Genomic DNA, 21,651 nt, shown 5'->3' on the forward strand with positions numbered 1-21,651 from the left:
GTGAAGGGAGCTGCTCAGGGCGGTTACCTCAGGTTGCTCAAAGGCACATACAGACAAGTTTTGTTTTTTGGGGTTTTTTTTGACTAAAGCTTTTCCGAAGTCTGAGCTATTCCCGCTCCTCTACTTCTATCTGTCATTGTCAGGAATTGAGGGTAGTTTTTGCTAAAGAAGGTGGGGAAAATGCTGAGGCAAGTGTTACTGTGAGGCCAAGTTAACTTCTGGCAACAATATTATAATAAACTGCTCATGAAGTATTTTTTAACTGTTTAAACGATTTACAGTTATATCTGTTCACATACAATTCAGTGACCAGGGTAAAATGAGCGTTATGACTGTAAAACTTGACTGTCTGTATCCACACTAGTTAGTAATTCACTGCTATCTCGTTATTACAGATTTGTGATATGTTTATATTTTTATGTTTATAAAGTCAGATTATCAAACACTGGCCAGATCCGATTGTATAGGAAAGAAAAAAACACCATGAGGATGTTTACCTTCAGAGAAGCATGACTTTGTACGAAAACAAAAAAGTTTCAAATAACCAAGGAAGAAAAAACATCTTTCTGATATGAATGTAACTTATTGATCTTTGAGCTCAAAAAGTATCTTGGCAAGCATACTTTAACCATGTGTAGTCTCTTTCAGAAGGTATATCAACAGCAGTAACAACTTGCGCCTAATGCATTCATATAATGCCTTACTTGTTCTGTTAATTGTTATTCAAAACTCAAATAGTACTGGGAGGGGAGAATGAAGGTTATTTTATTTCATCATCTATTTGATTATTTTCGTGTCTTCCATGAGACAGTGTATCATCAGACTGACTACAGAAGAACTACATATACATGCAGAAATAATGACGTAAAGACCATCTCACTTGCACAGGAAATAAGGATAATAGAAGAACTATTCATATAGCAAGGGAACACAGACCAATGCACAGAAGAAAAGCAATGCTACAGCTATTACAGGAGGCTGTCAGCACTAAGGATATTGTTTGAGACTCAAACAAGAGATTGGACACACAATCTGGGCCACCATTTTCATTTCTCACATTGGGGACTGGGAAAAAACAGGTAGAAAGGAGGACTTTTGCATTGCTGTGGGATCGGATGTGGAAATTACGGCTGTGAGAACTCTTGAGAATGGATAGTAATAAATAATGGGTTCTATGGACAACAGAAGAGCCGGTTTCAAAGGCTGTCAATGTTGAAACCTTTGCACCTGATAAATTAACTTAGAAGACTTTACATCATGTTTTTAAAAGAGAGCAAACTGGTATTGCTACAGTTCCATATCTTTTAATGAAAGGCTAATAAAAGCTAGAAATCATGGAATTTTCTTCTAAAGCTTGTTGTATCAACTGTAAATAGCAGTAAGACAGACAGTGGAAGTAAGATAACGATCTTATAATGGGATGGAGGGCTTCACAAATCTTGCCTTAATATTGTTTTTGCCTGACAGTCATGCTGACTCAGCCAAGAGCCTAACAATCAAGCACAGTTATTTCCCTGGAGTACTCAGTTATAAAGGTTCCACAATTAGTTTCTGTTACAGCCATTCTTCTGTCTCCAAATGAAATCCCTTTGCAAACTGTTATGCCCACTGGAGTTACAGAGGTATAATTAAGATAAAACTTTGCCCCTGCCTTTTTAAACTGGATAATGATCCTGTAAGTGAGTAGGCTGTGCTGGAATCCAGCTTGTGCTTCCACTGTCATGTCGGTGCTGCTTTCCTAGTAGCTGTAAAAACGCGCGAATCAGTCAGGCAGCCGTGACTGTATGAGTATGCTCTGAGGATTACAGGTATGGCTTTTGTTTTTTTGAAAACTGCAGTACTCTGAAAAAAAATCTGCATTCAGGACTAAGCTTCTATTTAGAAAACGAAGTAGCGTTCACTACAAGTGCCACAGACACAGGTTCGCACTGGGTGCTTTAAACTGCTGAGCTCCTTTTTTTCATGTTAGTTTGTTGCACACAGGAGAACACAATACGTAAAACCAGGTTTCTCTCCAAATATATGCCACTGTTATTAGTGAGCAATTGATAATACATTACAACTGATAAGTATGACCTTCTTTTCAAGACAACTGAAAATTAAATTTCCTTTGAAATAATCTCATGCCTTTAAAATTTCTTTGGACATAGTTGAAATAGATAATGGAAGATGTATTAAACAAAGCATACATCTAACAGCGATTTCAGTTCATAAGAAAACTTATTTCTCAAACCAGGATGGCACACATGCTACTCAAAATGGAAAGCCTGCAGTGTTACAAGATCACAAAAACAGGGTAATTAAACTTGGGTATTTACTGTGGGTTATCACTAAACTTTTATAACTATTTTATCTGCTCTTCCCGTCCCTCAGCCTTTGAGCAGATAAACTGCAAATGTAGCCTACTGTATTCCTCCATCCCCAGGAATTTTAAAACTGTAGTTTTTCAGATTAGTTCCTTAAATTTTCCTACAAAACATGTTCCAATTCAGCTACAGCCACTAAATCATGGAATGCAATTCTGTGGCTGTGACACACAAGACATAAGGGAGATGATAACGAAAAGCACCAACTGGTGTTAAAATCTGTTAATCTATCTGCCTCTCTGCCCATATTATTTTAGCAGAACAAAGTTAAGGCTTTAATAGCTGGAGCCATACTTGGGAATCAATTGCCTTCTGCAATCCAGCTTCCATGTTTTCTATGTTACAGTCACCAAGTCAAAGCTCTTTGTACTGTTTATCTCTTTTTGCCCAATTTTCTCTCCTTTGCAACACTGTATATGCACCTTTTGTGAGGAAAGGATGGGAGGATAAATAACAAGACTGATGTTAGTAATTTTGTTTGTCAGAATATTAGGAGGCATCAAAGAACAACAGGGATGAGGATGGTACAGGACCCTCAGCAGAACAAAAGAGGCACATACTTTGGGGTAAGATATACAGACATCTCATTTTAACTGCTGGAGAAAAAAAAAAGGAAAATTCTAATTCACCAGTTCTTCATATTGCAATAACTTTTTAAATTCTATATATGGTCTTTTTTTTTTTAACTTGAATTCTTTCTGGTATTGCCAGGAAACCTACCAACTCTATTTTCTTTTCTTTTTACAGCTGTTATTTTTGCTGTATTGCTAGAGTATTCCCACAACCTTCCTCTTTAAAAAATAACCACAAAGGAGGACAATATTGTGAAACTTGCAAAAAATCAGAAGTGGAAAAATGGAATGATAACAACTGACCAGTTTAATCCTGTGTTGTGTTCAACTACTGGTTTTTGCATGTGGAACAAAGCTTCTCCGACTCTTACTTTAGAACGCCTATCTGCCTGTTAAATGCATCAGAGTCCTGTTAAGACTGGATGATAGCAGCATCAGTCATCTGCAACTTTTGAAGTCCCTCTGAATTTCATTCGTAATCTTGTTTTGCATACACTTTTAGAGCTGCTTCCCTGAAATGCTACTGTTGAAAGCTACTTTACCTAAGGGAATAGTATGATTTATACAAAACTGGGCCTAAATATGAAATAGAAATGTTTACCAGTAGCCACTGATGGAAGCATGAATCATTCTTTCAGTTTCTCACAGACTTGAAAAAAATACACTTTAGTATAACACAAGGTTGCGTCTTTCTGAAAGACCAGTATTTACCTATCTATTTTCTCTCTGACAAAGTGTTGGGGTTTTTTTGGTTGGTTGGTTGGTTGGTTTTTTTCCATTTTGGTGTCACAGGGGGAAAGACAGTGTTCCTAAACAAAGCTACAATTTTGAAAGTACTGGAAAAGTTATAATGAAGTCTTGAAAAATCATTGAAATACGTGTTTCAATGGTACCAATGCTGCTGAAGTTTCATGCAGACCCAGGAAATTGATTTTCTAAACTTTCTGTGATAAACACATGTCTTTCTTTGCCTTGCTGCTTAGAAAGGTTGTTTTGGAACACTCTGAACATAAACCAGTCCTCAGATTTTCTTCCTTTGTTCTCTCTTTTGCTGCTAATGACAACTCTACTCCCATTAAATACAAGAGTGTCTTTGCTCAACTGCCAACTGAGTCACCCTCTTTTCCCTGCCTCCAGGTTGGCCTACAGCTTTCTTATTGTTTCCAAGGAGATGTAATAAGGTTCTCAATGATTTCTGCACTTGCCTTTTAGTCTTCAAAAACAGTTACTCAGATCTTCGGGAATACAAATAATGCATAATGTGCCAGGTAAAATAAACCAAGTAGCTACTAAAAAAAAAAACCCCACAACTCTGCAGGTATTAGAGACAGATAAATCATTCAGACACATTCCTAGTCACAAACCAGACCTGTCCGCCATGCCCAAATGGCTCCTGAACTTTGAAATACCCACAGGTTTTTGTTGAATAAAAATCCAGCTGAGATCTTTCAAACCCTGCACTAGTGTGCCAGTGAAACTGCTCTGGAGCAGTGTCATTATCTCTGCATCGGGTAAAGTACTGTGGACTCTGTAATAAATCCTAGAGCAATGTGCTTCACATTAACTACATCTGAGACATTTAGTCAGAAAATAGGAAGTTCCCATTCTTTTCTTCTGCTGACACAGGACCACTGGAAAGTGCCACCAACTAGCTGCATTACCACGTAGCAATTTCAAACTAGTTGTAAGGAAATATCTTCCATCACATGTCTAACTAGATTGCAGACTGTGTTATCTTGGAGTGTTGCTGAGGATGAGACAGAGGTATTGAACCTGCAGGAAGGCTGTAGAAATAGCCCAAATCACAGCAGTTAACATAACATGAAAGATAAGAAGCCAGGTTTTTTCAGTTTATAGCAATATCAAGCTCCTAGATTAGACTGAAATGTCTGTGATGTGAAATTATTCTGTATCTGAATATTATAAATCTTTTTCTAGCTTTCTCTGAAGCTGGCCATTAACACAGATCTAAGAACTGATGGCAGTTCCTCAGGAGCAACCTATAAAGTCAGGTAAAAAAATCAAGTACGCATTACTATTAGTAATTTCATTTTGTTTAATGGGGTGCAGGAGAAGAAACCACTTATAGCGCATACAACCTTCAAAGATGTTGAAAGGTTACTATCCCATTAGCTCCTCCTCCTATTTTGTTCCTGCCTTTTGGAATGACCTACATTTCCCATACAAAATAGAAATTTTATGCTGGTATCAACATTTGGGAACCTCATAATAATAAAATCTGTTATAGAACTATATACAGCATGGAGTGGATAACCAAGTGACTGACTGCAGCTGCTATCATCACAGAAAAATTACCAACACTTTAGAGATCTACTGTCCGGGGTAAAACACTTGCTCTGTTTTGCAGGCAGCAACCCTTCATCAAAAACTGAAACTGTGTGATCCATGAATTACAGATTTTTTTTTTTCCATCTAAGATGTGTACATTTGGGAAAAATATTTTAAACTGAAACAGGCAAATCAGTACCCAACATGATTAAAAGTCAAGTAAAAAAATGCCCTCTGTACAAGATCATATGGCACTGTGTTGTTGTATGGTTTGTATCAGTGTTCACTTCAGAAGCCTGTGTAAATGCACATGTAACGGCATTGGCATGAGGTATAACTGTAATTCTAGAGTTGTTCACTGTGCTTCATTAATCCTGTGGTCCAGTAAGATCTCAGAGTGAAAACGGTTGCATTAAGGACTGGAAACAACCGCAGGGCTTTTCTAACTTCCAGTGATTATCATCTTCCTGGTTCCTTAAGGGATAACATGTACATCCTCAGAGTTTGTCATACTGCTCTACAGAGGTGTCCCAACCGAGCACAAGGATTTATGCTTCCAGGTATTCTTTTTCAATACATTGTGAGAGACAACATCTACAATTCGGTGCTGTGATTGACTCTGTTTTTTGTGGCTCTACAAATGTCAGCGTCATCATCAAGTGCATCTCCTGCAGTACTTCTTAGCTGTTCTCAGAGCTTCTGAAGATCAGTGGGAGCTGACAGCATCTGTTTCTTCCACCATCTCTCTTCATCTACTTGACAAATTGATCATTAAGTACAATCAGCAAAAGACTGGGCTGTTTACCTCCCTCTGCCAACATAGCTACACTTGATGATCAAGACCTGAGTCTTCTATATACAAAGATCGATGCCACTTATCCAGCTCCTAGCACCAGTGGCAAGTTCTTCTATGTAAGTGTGACTCAGAGCCAGAGGGAAGAGTCTGACTCCAGGGCCTTCCATGTCCACACAACTGCCAGCCACACTGTAGCTTCCTCGACTGGGTTTAAGAGCTAATCATATTTCTGAGGAGGAATAACTGAAGTTTGCCGCACATCAACTGTACACAGTTCTCTCAAGGTTCTGATATCTAATTCACTACTACAACAAAAATCTAGCAAGAAAAGTTTATGAAGAGTAGAACGCTGTGGTTTTTACACGTTCTTATATATGCCTAAGATGTTGGTTCAAGGACAAAATGCAGTTCTAAAACTGCTCCAAACTGTCATCAGCCTTATTGCTTTAATTGAGGAATTTCTGCAGATGCTAGAGGAAACACTCAACTTCTCCCAGGTACACACATTTTAATTCTTCCTTTCCATTTTGGCTCGTCCAGCTGCAATGTGCAGTCACTAGGTCATAGAAATTATACAATAGACATCTAGGATACTCAGGTCCATTTAAAATATTTTTACAGAATGTTGCAACAGACGTGAAAGTAGGAAAACATAGGAGAATCTTAAAATGCATATGGAGAATTTCAGTAAGCAGTTCTTCTTAGGTGACCGCAATGTTTTATATAAAAATAGTAGTGGTGTTTTATTGCGGGGGTGCACATGTTATGCAGAGTTGCAAAAATATATGATTTACTCTTCTAAACACGCTAGGGAAAAAAAAAATAATTAAGCGGGGCAGACACATTGCCCTTGATAAATGGATACCTGTCCAAAATGCATGAAGTTCCTTGGCTTTAAAAGATAGAGCCAGGAGTGTTTCTAATTTAAGACATGAGCAGTATCAAAATGTCAACTGTATGTGACTGCGTGGTATGACTTCTGCATTCTAATTTGTTTTTTGGAATGTCACCTCATATTGACCATTCTCATTTAATCCTCTGACCATCACAGACCTGGTAGCCAAGCCATAACTGCAATCATACTTAGTGGCAAGTGACAATTTTGAATTAGTTGCCATACTTCCATTCTACTTGCAATGGGAAACACTACTAATACTAAGACAGTATTTGGCCTTTGTCTTCAGAAGTGGCACATGATTTTTGCTGGAGTAACTGAACACCAAATTCTAGCTTGTGTTGAATTGTGTAGCAAGCTTATTGATTATTTTCTTATTCCTTTGTGTCTAAGAGAATCTAAATTTGCATTCTTGTTTCATGGGCTACTGACAGCTCTCATCAGCTACTGCCAGGAAAGGAAAGAATCTCAACATGAAAGATTATATTTAATCCTATTTCTATGTAAATTTTGTCATTGTTTGATGGCTGGGTGACGGATACAAGTGGGAAAGTGTCCTTTTCACAGCAGAGAAAGGTCCTCTCTACTGTCCCATGAATTCAAGATTGTTCATAAATATGACGTTAGGTTTGGAGAGATCTTTGTGCTCAAAGTTTCTGGCATCAACTATGCAATCTCCCTTGTGACTCATCAGTCCACAGTGATTCTTTCTAAACAGGGACTCATGTTGGAGTCACACTCCCTAAGACTCAGAAAGGGTATGAATAGACTAAATGTTAAATTCACGAACTAATCTGAAGTTTTTTTCGCCCATCCAGTCTCTTGGTGATGTGGCTATATCCACTGTGGATGTCTGCTTTTGCAAGGCAATCCTACCACTACTTCTTTATGTCCTGTGTGAAGAAAGCTCCTCTCAGGGCTTCTGAAGAATAAGGAAAAGTACCAAAACCAGCTGTCCTCTGTCCTTTTGTCCTTGGTCCAGTATTTCCTTTTGTCCTTGGCATATACTCACTTTTTGAAGGGAAAACCATGGTGTATACACTTCAGACAATAACTGCTGCAGGGGGAATCACCATAACACTGGTGAATTCAGAGCCTATACTTTATGGAAGCCATCTTTGACTCATCTGTGATTTCACTGTTCCGATTCCAGATTCAGTCTTTTCTGTCCTATTCTGCCCTTTTAGTTGCAATGAACTTGTAGTTCAAGTTTACCCTGACTGTGATTAATCTCCTGAAAGCTCACTTTCTTCATATGCTTCCTGAAATCTAAGTTTACGAATTAGGTTCAACAGGAATTACTGTTGTTTCCTTCCGAGGGCTGAATAGTCAATCTTTTTGCTCCTTTTCCCTTTGCTCTGTGGAATTCTCTAGGAAATGCAATACTGCATTCCTTGCATATGAACAAGACTGTCAGGACCAAACAACTAATTCATAACTATCTGCTGAAATACCACCCACATTCAGGACTACAGACAGCATGATTCTGTGCATGACTTCACTATTCATCAGAGACAGGGGACTCAGATGCTGCTGTTATTACTCGTAGATCATTCTCAATCATCTTTCACTTGAGATGCAGCTCAAATAATTTTATTTTTTCCTCGTTTCCTGTGTCATGTGGCTCTAAATTATCTTTTCTATCGGGTCTTCCACTAGTTAACTGAAAGACATATGTAGCTAACTCTCATTAAGAAGACAGTTCTGAGTCAGATGTTGGCTGAGAAGATCAGGTAATGAAGCAGCTATGGCAAATGGAAGTCCCAAAGACACTGTGATATGCAGTCTCTCAAATGAGATTTTTGGTGACCCACTACCTCTGTCTTTGGTGTTTGTTATAAGAAGTCTTCCACGCCTGTTCTGTCAGTCCCTCTATACTACCAGCTTTCCTGTTTATTCAAATTTCATTGTTACTTACTGTAAAGGGAAGAGATTTCAATGACAGCTTGTAGCAAATAACTTTTCAAGAGACTTGATAGAAATTTTATTGATCTCTCTTATCTGGAGCAAATGATTGCTATTCCACTAATACTGTTGTATAAATGCAGCAGAAGAATGTGTTACAAATGAACTGAAAAAAACCCAGCAAACGGGGCTGAGGGGGGAAAGAGTGTGATGTACGCAGATATTGAATAAGCATCTACTGATGCTATTTAAATACCACAAAAAATTTAAATCAGAATATTTTCAATTGGTACTTACATGATCTAGTGAGACTACCACTGGGTTAGTATGATAAATATTGGTCTTCTAAGAGGCATTGAAAAAAGATTTTTTTTTAAAACAGACTAAAGCATGGAATGTCGTATATTATAAAGAATATTCCAAATACTGAAAGGGGACGTCCTGGATGATTTAGGATGGTGTTGAAAAAGCAGTTGTTATGAACCTTTCTAAATACCAGATAGAAAGAGAGGAATAAATGGGAGATGAATAGCTTACGGCAATGAAAGGGACAAAATATAAAATGGAAGGAAATTCAGGTAAGATGTAAAGAAAAATTTCTGACCCTGGATACGAGTTTGCTATCGGACTGCTGTGCTGCCCTGTAGGCAGTCGGCACAATCAGCATTGCAGCATAGGATTATCTTTCCCTAGACAGCTTATTGGTCTACATGCACAGAAAGCAAGCATTAGTACCGCCTTCCATTCCTCTTACTTGCAAACAGTATCACCTGTAGGAAAATTTTAATTTTCCTCTAGAAAGCTCTTAGAGGTTATACAATCTCAAGTTAATGCCTTTTCAGGCAATATGATGTTCCTTGGGTGGAATATAATAAGAGCTTATGAGGAGGGAAGAAGACACATCAATCTGCCAAGACGGACAGGCCAAAAAGATTCATAACAGAAATCAGATTCAGTTCATGATGTAGCACAAATACAGCCTCTGCACTGTTGCAAGTGAAATACGTACGAATACAGAAAACCTGGAGTACTGAAGGCACTTGAATTACCTGAAAATTACTGGTGGTAAAACAGACAGGTGGACAAAGTTTAGCTTCCGGACTCTTAAAAAGAAAACTTCAACATGTCACCACATTTTTTAATCCATCATGACGTCCACACACAGGGAAATGGATTAAAAAGTGAATGCCATCTGGTTTATATAGTGGAATTGTTGTTTACGTCCTGAGCTCCAGAACGGAAGAGTAGAAGACACTAACTTGCTTCAGACCCATCCACAGCGGTGCCACCAGCAGCCCCGGTGACACGGCTGGCACTGGAGGCAGTGACTGCAGATGCTGCAGAGTGGCTGTTGTGTTGGGGCTCTTTGCCCTTGAGAGCTGGTGGTAATCATGCTCCATGAACCAGAAGTGCACTTCAAAATTTTATTACTATAATTTAAAAACTTAAATAATGTAGGGGCTGTCTCAGTTGCATAAGGTCAACTGATATTGATGTGAAAGGAGTAGATGACTGTGACAGAAGTAATCTGAAGAGGATGGGCACAAAGCCTTGTCCATTAATAGCCCATGACTCTGCAGTCCTCCCTGCCCCAATGACTGCACATGGACAGCAGGGACAGGACCTCCAGCATTCCTCTGTACAACTGAAGGCAAAACTCATTAACAGTAGTTTAACGTTTTCTGTTCTTTGCACAACATACGCAACACAAAGGGACAAGGCGAGTTACCACCCAGGAATGGTGATACCAAGGAAAACTGAGTTGGAATCCCTGCATTTTAGGAAATAAGATAGATTTGTTCTCCTGCCATTTCCTTATCTGTGCTCTTTTACAGTACTTTAAATCTCTGGATGTTTTACATCTAATGGAACTGGCAGGTCCATTCCTGAGCACATGCACAGCCTCAGTGTGTTGTAACTTAAATTACTAATAGTGGACAAAAAAAAAGGTTAAGTTTGAACTGTTTGGACTTTCAAAGATAAACATGAGAAATCAGAACAATAGGATTAATACTCTACTTAGATTTTTTTCCCACTGCATTCCATCCTTTTGTCTTCTATTTTGTACTTTTTGTCTCCATTCACCAAACTCAGTGGCATTGTGATAAAGCAAACTAGTAACTTCCCAAACATAGATCCAAGGTAGGATACTGACACTTTAATTTTGAACAATGGAAAAGAACAAATAACTTATTCAACATACCTATCCATCATCCATGATTCAACATACTCTTTCCATAGAGAACCTAATGGTCTCTGCAAATTGGAAAAGTCACATGGCCAAAGTACTTCAGTGGGACATTTTTCTGTCTCACACAGTTGTAATAGGCCATTGTCATCTGGAATAAGCCAGATTTGTTGTAGAATCATTATCGCTGTACTATGAACAAGAAGTGCAAATAAAAGACTGTGCTGTTGGTACTGGGAAAGGTGGAACTGACAGTATGCTTCAGACAGCGCTGAAGCAGTAATCAAAGGAGTAAAGGAAGAGTTTATTTCTACAGTCATGGAAATGTAGTGGCTGGAGCATCAGCAGACCCACAGCAAGGCAGATATTGTATTTATAGCTCACACACAGCTGCCATCAGAGAAGCAACTGATACTGTCTTTTTTTCACTGTTCCTGAGGTATGCAGTGTGCAACCTATAAATACCTCATCAATTGTTTTAAGGAATTTTGGTGTTCCTCGTAGCTGACCCTGCACAAATGCAAGAGCCAGGAAACTCCCATGTATCTGTTCTAGCCTCTTCGGAGCTGCCTGTGAAGACTGGAAGTGTGGGGAAGTCAGAAAAATATGGAAAAGCTTTATTAATGTTTCACCAGGGAGAAAAGATAAGAAATGAGGGAGGGTTTATTGTAGAACTTAAAATATATGTTGAAGAGCTGATAAAAGCATGTCATCAATTTTGAGACCTGAGACATGGACCTGCTGTGTTATGTGTCACATCTTTTAACCCAAAGCATGATGCAGAAAACAGAAGAGACATGACTGCTGCTACACAGCTAAGATTTCTGGCATTTATGGGTAACCCTCACAACATCATTAAAGAAAGGTAATTTATCAGATAGGAGATGCCACCTTTTAGGGGAATTTTTTGACAGAAAACATTCTAGCCCCAAAGAAAGACCACATCATGGTCCATGGCCTGTGGTTTGAAAATTGATGAGACAGGCAGTCTGAAATAAGCCCAGTTTAGAAGGACTAACTGAAGCAAGATGAGAAGCAGAGCCATGGCGCTTTGTGGTGTCCAGAGGGCAGGGAGTGTTGGGTATGATCCAGACCTCCTGACACTAGCTACTAACAGGGGACTCAGATGCAGGAAAGAAGGCCAGACACTTGGTGTTCCATTAGTGACCTCCAGGCTGCGCATGCAGCTGGTACCCAAGCACAAGAGAACAACTGTCCAGGAAAACAGTCAGTTATCTCCAGCCTAAGTCTTGTTGTGATCCAGACAGAAAACAGATTTGCAAACATTTACTGCTATTACATGCCCTGTGAATCTCGGTCCATGAAAAAGAAAGCTAAATGTGATTAAAGGGGACTAGTATGCTCAGTATGCAGGCATGCAATGAAATATACTGCACAATTCCAGAGAATTTTCAATCTCTGAATGCAATTAGAATGGTGAATTTCAAAGACTTTCAAAGACGTTTTATAGGCTTTAAGTATGCCCAGAATGATGATATTTAAGCCTCAAAACTCCCAGAAATTATCCAAGAGATTCCACTCAATTCTTTCTCCCTACAGGGCACCTAAAAATAATTTTTGGTCTTTGCCTAATAATTTCTTCTTTTAGACCATTATTTCACAGAAGTGGATTTGGAGCATGGAGTATTACACTCAGTACAGCTGTAGTTCCAGATGTCATAGCAATTGTTTTGACTAACACTTTAGGTTTTGATTTTCATTTTCAGTTTTCCCATACCACTATAGCAGGAAACAGAAAATACTAATAATTCCTTCACATGAACGATGCATTAGTGTACTATTAGCTATTTTGAGGGATAGAAATCTCATGGAGATCCAAAAGAACTGAATTATCAGTGGTGGGCTTATGGGTCAGAGTAAATTAAACTTATATCTGCCATCCATTAATATTATTATAAGATGAGAACAATTAAAATTCAGCTCTGAGGTAGACTAAGAATAATTTAAAAGAGAATAGCACTACTCAGACTCTTCTGTTCCCTAAGCAAGGACCTATTAACCATCCTTTTAACATTTTTCAAAACAAATTAATGCTTAGTGCTTATGTTAGTTTTTTATAGTAGGTTACAGTTCAGCCTTCAGGCAGGTCAGTGGAAAAATTCCAGAAATTGCAACTCATATGCTGTGTAAAATAAGTATGTAAAAAATGCCTTCCACTCTGGGGAACTAGGTTTGAGAAGGAAAACCACAGTCTACAAAGCCCTCCATTTAACCAAAGAGGGAGAATTTTGCCTTTTCAATTTGAAATAGACTAAGTGTGTTCCTGTTGTAATTGAAGAAGCTATCGAGAGTTTTTCCACTACGACAGGATTTCCCTCAACAAGTTGAAACTAATAATAGTTTAAATTTTGCAGAAACTCCTGGAATCCCATGGAGTGATGGTGTGGGCTGGATTTACAACATTATGTCCAAGTGGACAGGGATCTGGGTCATGGGACATATATTTGTGCACAGCTCACTGCCTCCAAAGTATAGGTATAAGATGATGCTTTTCAGGATGCGACATTATCTTCTAAGATATTCTAATCCTAAAAGAGTTAAACAGCACTGGTCCCGATATCGACCCCTGAGGAACGCCACTCGTCAGGGTCTCCACTCAGACACTGAGCCGTTGACCGCAACTCTTTGAGTGTGACCATCCAGACAATTCCTTATCCACCGAGTGGTCCATCTGCCAAATCCCTGTCTATCCAATCTAGAGAGAAGGATGTTGTGTGGGACAGTGTCAAATGCTTTGCACAAGTCCAGGTAGATGATGTCAGTTGCTCTTCCCTTATCCACCAACACTATAACCCTGTTGTAGAAGGCTACCGAATTTGTCAAGCACGATTTGTCCTTAATGAAGCCATGCTGGCTGTCACAAATCACCACCTTATATTCCATAGGCCTTAGCACAATTTCCAGGAGGATCTGCTCCATGATCTTGCTGGGCATAGAGGTGAGACTGAGGTCTTGGTGATTCTGGTGCAAAAATGTTACCAGTCACCAAAATCCAGTATTTTGACATGACATACATTCACAACATAGCCTCCTGTAGGCATCAAAACTTCCTAAATGCCTTTGGACTCAGCACTATGGTCTGGTTACAATTATACCAAATGAGGCACTGCAGTTGTCTCTATGCACACTCCTAGCCTGCAGCAGAAGCACAATAACATGACTTAATGTTTAACTGCCTCTCATGGTGAGGTAAGTAGCATCCCCTTAGCCTGTGAACTAAGAAGATAGTTATTCAGGCCCAGCTGACGTGGTGTCATTAGTTTCACTGCAGTAACTTCATAAGGACTAGGGCCCTAAGTATCTGCTGCTGAGCATGTGAACATGTACACAGGTCTGACAGCTGTGATCACTGGATAAAAGCCCTATATGGGTCTGCAAAATATGCAAATCCTGAGGAGACAGGCATACTCAGAACACATCAGGTCTCGCCAAAGACAGCCAGCAAGCAGGTTGTGGTGCTGAGGTTGAGGTTACTTTTGAGGAAAATACTTCTGTGTCTCATTCCAGGGAAGGTTCACAGCCAAATGCAGAGAGATGTGCCCTTGCCACTAATAGTGAGGTGCCTCCTTGTTTACAGACATAGTTGAAGACACATCCTGGATCTCCCGAAAATTTTTCACTCCCCTCCTTGTTCTATTCCTAACAGTATTTTTTGAAAGCGTGACTTTTGCTTCAGTGCTAAAATTCAGAATTGCAAAGAGGTCATGTTGTCTACTTTGAGTTTAGTAAGGCTTTTGACACTGACTCCCATAACATCCTCACAGAAAAACTGACAAAAGTACAGGTTAGATAATTGTACAGTGAGGTGAACTGAAAACTGGCTGAATTGCCAGGCCCAGAAGTTTGTGATCACCAGCACAAGTATGGTTGGAGGCAAGTCACTACTGGTATAGCCCAGAGGTCAATACTGGGGTCAATACTGTTTAACATCTTCATCAACGACGCAGATGACGGGGCAGAGTGCTACCTCAGCATGTTCAAAGATGATACAAAACTGAGAGGAGTGGCTGTATCATGAAGATCAACAAGGATAAATGCAAAGCGCTACAGCTGAGAAGGAATAATACAAGGGACCAGCATGTGCTGGAGGGTGACTGGCTGGAGACCAGCTCTGCAGAGAAGGACCTGTGGGTCCTGATGAACAACAAACTGATCATAAGACAGCAACAACTCATAGCAAAGGCAGCCAACAGCTTCCTGGGCTACATTATGAAGAGCACTGCCAGCATGGGGAGGGAAGTGTTCTTCTCCCTAAACACAACACCAGTGAGGCCACACCTGAAGTACTGCGCCCAGTTCTGGGTTCCCCAGTAAAAGAAACAGACTTACTGAAGCAAGTCCAGCGAAAGGCCTCAGAGATGATGAAGGGATTGGAGCATCTCTCATGCGACAAGAGTCTGAGAGAGCTGGGACTGTTCTGCCTGGAGAAGAGAAGGCTCGCAGGGGATTTTATTCATGTGTATAAATATCTAATGGGGGGAATGAGGAAGAAAGAGCCAGGCTCCTCTCAGTGGTGCCCAGACACAGCACAAGAGCCAACAGGCAAAAATTTAAAAATATTTAATTTTTTCCTGAACAGGAAAACACTGTTTTACTGTGAGGCTGGTCAAACACATTGCACTGAGGGGCTGTGGAGTCCCCATGCTTGAAGATACTCAAAACCTGACTGGACACGGTCCAGCACAACCTGCCCTAGCTGACTCTGCTTGAGCACAGGGGTTGCACTAGAGGGTCTCAAGAGGTCCCTTCAAACCTCTACCATTCTGTATGACTGCATGAAAGAGGAAAAATGACTAGTGTGCTTTAGGATTATAAACAGGCTTACTTATTTAATTGGGATGTGTCTTTCTGATGTTTGGAAGGTTACCATATTTCTTTTACAAGACGCAAATTATCTTATCAACATCCTAAAGAAGAATGCAGGTGAATAGTGAAAACCAGCATGCACAGACATGCTTGGTCCATTTGCTTGCCACACATTTCAGCATTATTTGCACACAGGCAGCTAGTGCTTTTGTCTTCAAGAGCAGCAGAGCTCTACATATTCTATTGAAGTAGCTTCTGGTTTTTATCAGTCTTTTTTTTTTCTTGCCTAAAACCTAACATAGAAGTGTAGAAAAAACAAGCCCTTCTTTTCTATGCAAATTGGATATGCCAAAGTCAGAATTAGAGCATCTTGTTCTCATCTCTGTATATGGATTTCACTCCTGCAATCTGCAACCTTTAAAATCCAAGTTCATGTTAGTAGTTACAAAGTACAGTTTACTCATACTGGAATGTTAAACATTAAATAGCAGCATAATATTTTTAACAGCAAGATTCTTGCTTCCCCTCGCAAGTGCTGGACAAGAATACATTTAATAAATAATTCATTTCATGGTTATGCTAATTATATCATTTATTTCTGAGACACGGGCCCCACTTCACTCACAAATAAAAACTTGTTTGAAAGCAAAAAAATATATTAGTCTGATCTTGGCAACTTTTCCTGGATCTCCTGTCACAGAATCAAGTTCAACATGATAAAAGTAGAGTTCAGTTTTCCTTTGCTTTTGTCTCATTCATAGAATCAAAGAATCAAAGAAACATTTAGTTTGGAAGAGACCCTCAAGATCATTGAGTCTAACCATAAACTAACTCTGACACTAAACCTCATCCACACATCTTTTAAACACCTCCAGGGATAGTGACTTCATCACTTCCCTGGGCAGCCTGTTCCAATGCCTGACAACCCTTTCATTTCCGTGAAGAAATTGCTCCTAATATACAATCTGAACTTTCTCTGGCACAACCTGAGGTCATTTCTTCTCATCCTATCACTTGTTACTTGGGAGAAGAGACCAACACCCTCCATGCTACAACCTCCTTTCAGGTAGTTGTAGACAGCGATAAGGTCTCCCCTCAGCCTCCTTTTCTCCAGGCTGAACAGCCCCAGTTCCCTCAGCTGCTCCTCATCAGACTACTGCTCCAGACCCCTCACCAGTTTCATTGCCCTTCTCTGAACTCTCTCCAGCACCTCAATATCTTTCCTGGAGTGAGGGGCCCAAAACTGAACACAGGATTTGAGGTGTGGCCTCACCAGTGCTGAGTACAGTTGTACAATCACTTCCCTGGTCCTGCTGGCCACACTATTCCTGATACAAGCCAGGATGCTGTTGGCCTTTTTGGCCACCTGGGCACATTGCTGGCTCATGTTCAGCCGGCTGTTGACCAACACTCTCAGATCTCTTTCCACCAGGCACTTTCCAGCCACTCTTCCCCGAGCCTGTAGCGCTGCCTGGGGTTGTTGTGACCCAAGTGCAGGACCCGGCACTTGGCCTCGTTGAAGCAATTGAGGCACTTGGCCTCAGCCCAATGATTGAGCTGGTCCAGATCCCTCTGTATGGCCTTCCTACCCTCCAGCAGATCAACATTTGGTGTCATCTGCAAACTTACTGAGGGTCCAGTCAATCCCTTCATCCAGATCACTGTTACAGATATTAAACAGAAGTGGCCCCAATACTAAGCCCTGGGGAACACCACTCGTGACCGGCTGCCAACTGGATTTGACTCCATTCACCACAACTCTTTGGGCCATCCAGCCAGTTCTTTACCCAGTGAAGACTACACCCATCCAAGCCATGAGCTGCCAGTTTCTCCAAAAGAATGCTGTGGGAAACAGAGTCAAAGGCTTTACTGAAGTCTAAGTACACAACATCCACAGCCTAAGTGGGTCACCTTGTCACAGAAGAAGATCAGGTTGCTCAAGCAGGACCTGCCTTTCATAAACCTGTACTGACTGGGCCTGATCGCTTGATTGTCTTATATGTGCCATGTGATGGCACTCGGCATGATGTGCTCCATGACTTTCGTCGGCACCAAGATCAGACTGACAGGCCTGTAATTCCCCGGATCCTCCTGGCCCTTCTTGTAGATGGGCGCCACATTTGTGAACCTCCAGTCAACTGGGACCTCCCCGTTTAGCCAGGGCTGCTGAGAAGTGATGGAAAGTGGCTTGGTGATCCTCTCTGCCGGCTCCCTCAGCACCCTTGGGTGGATCTCCTCTGGCCCCATGGACTTGTGGGTGTCCAAGTGATGTAGCAGGTAGCTAACCATTGCCCCTGGATTACTGTGACTTCATTCTGCTCCCCAACCCTGTCTTCTGGCTCAGGGGGCTGAGTACCTGGAGCACAACTGTTCTGACTATTAAAGACTGAGGCAAGGAAGGCATTTAGTACCTCAGCCTTTCACTCACCCTCTGTCACTGTGTTTCTCCCCACATCCACCAGCAGGTGAAGATTCTCCTGAGCCCTCCCTTTGTTGCTGATGTATTTATAGAAGCATTTTTGTTCCCTTTTACAGCAGTAGCAAGGCTCAGCCCTAGTTGGCCTTTGGCCCTTCTAATTTTCTCCCTGTAAAACTTTACGGCACCTTTGTAGTCCTCTTGAGTAGCCTGCCCCTTCTTCCAGAGGTTACAAATTCTCCTTTTATTCCCAAGTTCCAGACGAAGCTCTCTCTTCAGCCACACTGGTGTTCTTACCCACCAGCTCATCTTTCAGTACACAGGGACAGCCTGCTCCTGCGCCTCTTAAGATTTCCTTCTGGAAGAGCAACCAGCCTTCCTGGACTCCTTTGTCCTTCAGGACTGCCTCCCAAGGGACTCTGCCAACCAGCCTCACAAACAGGTCAAAGTCTGCTCTTTGGAAGTCCAAGGTAGCAGTTCTGCTGACAATCCTCCCTACTTCTCCAAGAACAGAAAACTCGATCACTTCATATTCGCTATGCCCAAGGCCACCTCCAACCAACACATTACCCATGAGTCCTTCTTTGTTCACAAACAATAGGTCCAGTGGGCCACCTTCCCTAGTTGTCTCACTGACCAGCTGTGTTAGGAAGTTGTCTTCCATACACTCCAAGAGCCTCCTAGACTGTTTCCTCTCTGCTGTGTTGTATTTCCAGCAGACATCTACTAAGTTGAAGTCCTCCATGAGAACAAGGGCTAACCATCATGATACTTCTCCCAGCTGCCTGCAAAATATTTTATCTGCCTCTTCATCCTGGTTGGGTGGTTTGTAACAGACGCCCACCAGGGTTATCTGCCTTGCTGGCTTTCCTGCTATTCATACCCACAAACACTCATAAAGCTATCATTTCCCTTGTCAAGCTCAAGACAATCAAAACACTTCCTAACATACAGACCTACCCTGCCTCCTCTCCTTCCTCGCCTATCCCTTCTGAAGAGTTTATAGCCATCCAATGCAGCACTCCGGTTGTGGCAGTCATCTACTGATGACAACTACATCATAGGTTTTCTGCTGCACAGTGGCTTTCAGCTTCTCCCATTTGTTGCCCAAGCTGTGTGCATTGGTGTAGACACACTCCAGCTGGGCTATTCATCCCACCACCTTTTTGCAGTGACAAGCCCTAATTCCTTTTTGACTATTCTCAGGTGCTTCCATGGTTTCTAACACATGTATAACCCTTGTGTCTTTGCTATCACACAGTTCCCCTACCTTCACTGGGATGGCAGACCGAAGGGCCTTGGTAGCACCCCATCCCCCAAACGCTGGTATGCCGCCCTTGGGTTTGTCTCTGCTGTGCCTGGTTTTCTCCCCTTCCCCCTTCAAATCTAGTTTAAAGCTCTTTCAATGAGCCCTGCTAACTCCTGTCCAAAGTACCTTTACCCGCTTTGAGACAGGTGCATCCCATTTGTCACCAGCAGGCCACATGTCATGTAAACCAACCCATGATCAAAAAACCCAAAATTCTGCCAGTGACACTGGTTCCGCAGCCGGGTATTGATCTGGTGGGTCTTCCTGTTTCTTCCCTCATTGTACCCTGCAACTGGAGGGACAGAGGAGAACACTACTTGTGCTCCTGATCCCTTAGCCAGTCATCCCAAGGCACTGAAGTTCCTCTTGATTGCCTCTGGATTTCCTACTGCAGTCTCATTGCTGCCTACCTGAAACATCAGTAGAGGATAATAATCTGAGGGCCTTAGGGCAAGAAGTTTTCTCTTCACATCTTTAACTCTGGCCCTAGGGGGGCAGCAGACTTCCCTAAGAAGTGGGTCCAGACTGGACAGTGTGGAGTCTCCTATGACAACAACCCACCTTTTTTTCTTTATAGTGGCAAGTTTGATTAAGGGTGCAGATCAACTTAACCTCTATGGCACCTCCAACATAGTTGCGCCACCTTCCTCAATATTGTTGTTTGGTTCCACTTGCAGAGCCTCACACTCGTTTTGCAAGGGAACCTGGGAAAGTGAGGCAGTCTATATAAAAATGCTGCTGTTTTGTCTATTTATTAAAACACCAAGCCCCTTTTACTCCTCTCCTTGTTCTTCTCTCCTTTATGTATTAACAACTGTTACATCTCCAGAGCCTTCAACTATTTTCTGCTGCCATTTCTCAATCTGCCTCTTGTAGCTTTCCTTTCTGGATGTCTCCATTTTGCAGCTCTTGACATTCTCCACTTCAACAGTGGGTTCCTGTCACCCTGCATTACGGATATGCCCCAAAGGCCTTGGCAGCTTCCCTTAGGCTCTTCCTGTCATAGTGCACTGCTGTAATTAGTAATATTTTTGCCCATTAACTCTGAGGAGCTTGGGAGTTTGTACTCAATATCCTATCCTTGAAAGCACTTCTATAGCAAGATCAAAATTCCCCTTTCATTTTCTGATCACAACATGCTTTCCTTTGCTGCAGTCAAATGTCTGATGCACTACCATGACCACCCAACCAAATAACAAACAACTGGACATGAATACATTCCCCAAATAGAGGTTTATGAAGACAAAAGGGGACAGTATAGTGACAAACGTGTCCTGATTCATTGTAGGAAGCTAAAATAAAATAGTCACAACCCCTGTTCCCCCAGTAAAGGCTTAAAGAACATAGACAAGTTTGTCTGGTTTCCTTTTTTTTTTTTTTTTTCCCCTCCAGAGAAGCCATTTGACATCCAGTTTTGTCTCTTTGCTTTGGGCTCACTCTGACAAATCTTTCCTACTGGGTGAGCTGTTAGCAAATCTAGTATGCCACAGCAGGGCTCCAGCCAACACCTTTCTTGCGTCTTCCAAAACAGAGAAGCTTTGCTCTTCTTTCCACAAACCCCTCCTGGCCACACTGCCTCCACACTCTCTTGCACTTCCCCAAAACTCCTTTGAACCAAGCATACTAAACTGACTTATTTGTTTCGTTTTCCCTAATTTATAGTTTTCTGTCATGTCACTGAATTGAATGGACTCACGGAAGGATTCAGCAAATGCCAGAGCTCATGCAAGGTACCTCATGGGAGTCTGTTGGGACCAGGGAAGTGTAGGTGAGGAATTTCCTCTTTTTATTACAGTAAACTATGAGATCAGCTATCCCTTTCTTGTGAAATGGCAGCATGAGACTACCTACAATGGTTAACTCTATACCTGAGAATATGCAGTTACACCTTTGGGCTTGCAATTTGCAAATGATTAACCCACTCCTGAAAACAGTGAGAAGGAGACAGAGGAATCTATAAGCATATAAGTTATTATCTTACAGCTCTTTATAACTTAATTACCAGATAATGGTGCTAATCCTTCCAAATCTATTCTCATTATATGTTGAAAAGCTTAATCTAAATGTATGCAATCTCTACTTTTCATT

The 21,651-nt window shown here is 41.2% G+C and overlaps 1 protein-coding gene across 1 annotated transcript in view; it reads right to left on the reverse strand.

The window, feature by feature from the left end:
* SLC1A1 (solute carrier family 1 member 1) overlaps window positions 1–21,651 on the reverse strand; it is a 60,637-nt gene that overhangs the window by 20,997 nt on the left and 17,989 nt on the right. The window lies entirely within an intron of this gene.

This window comes from Caloenas nicobarica, chromosome Z (genome assembly GCF_036013445.1).
Source record: "Caloenas nicobarica isolate bCalNic1 chromosome Z, bCalNic1.hap1, whole genome shotgun sequence".
Classification (NCBI taxonomy): domain Eukaryota; kingdom Metazoa; phylum Chordata; class Aves; order Columbiformes; family Columbidae; genus Caloenas; species Caloenas nicobarica.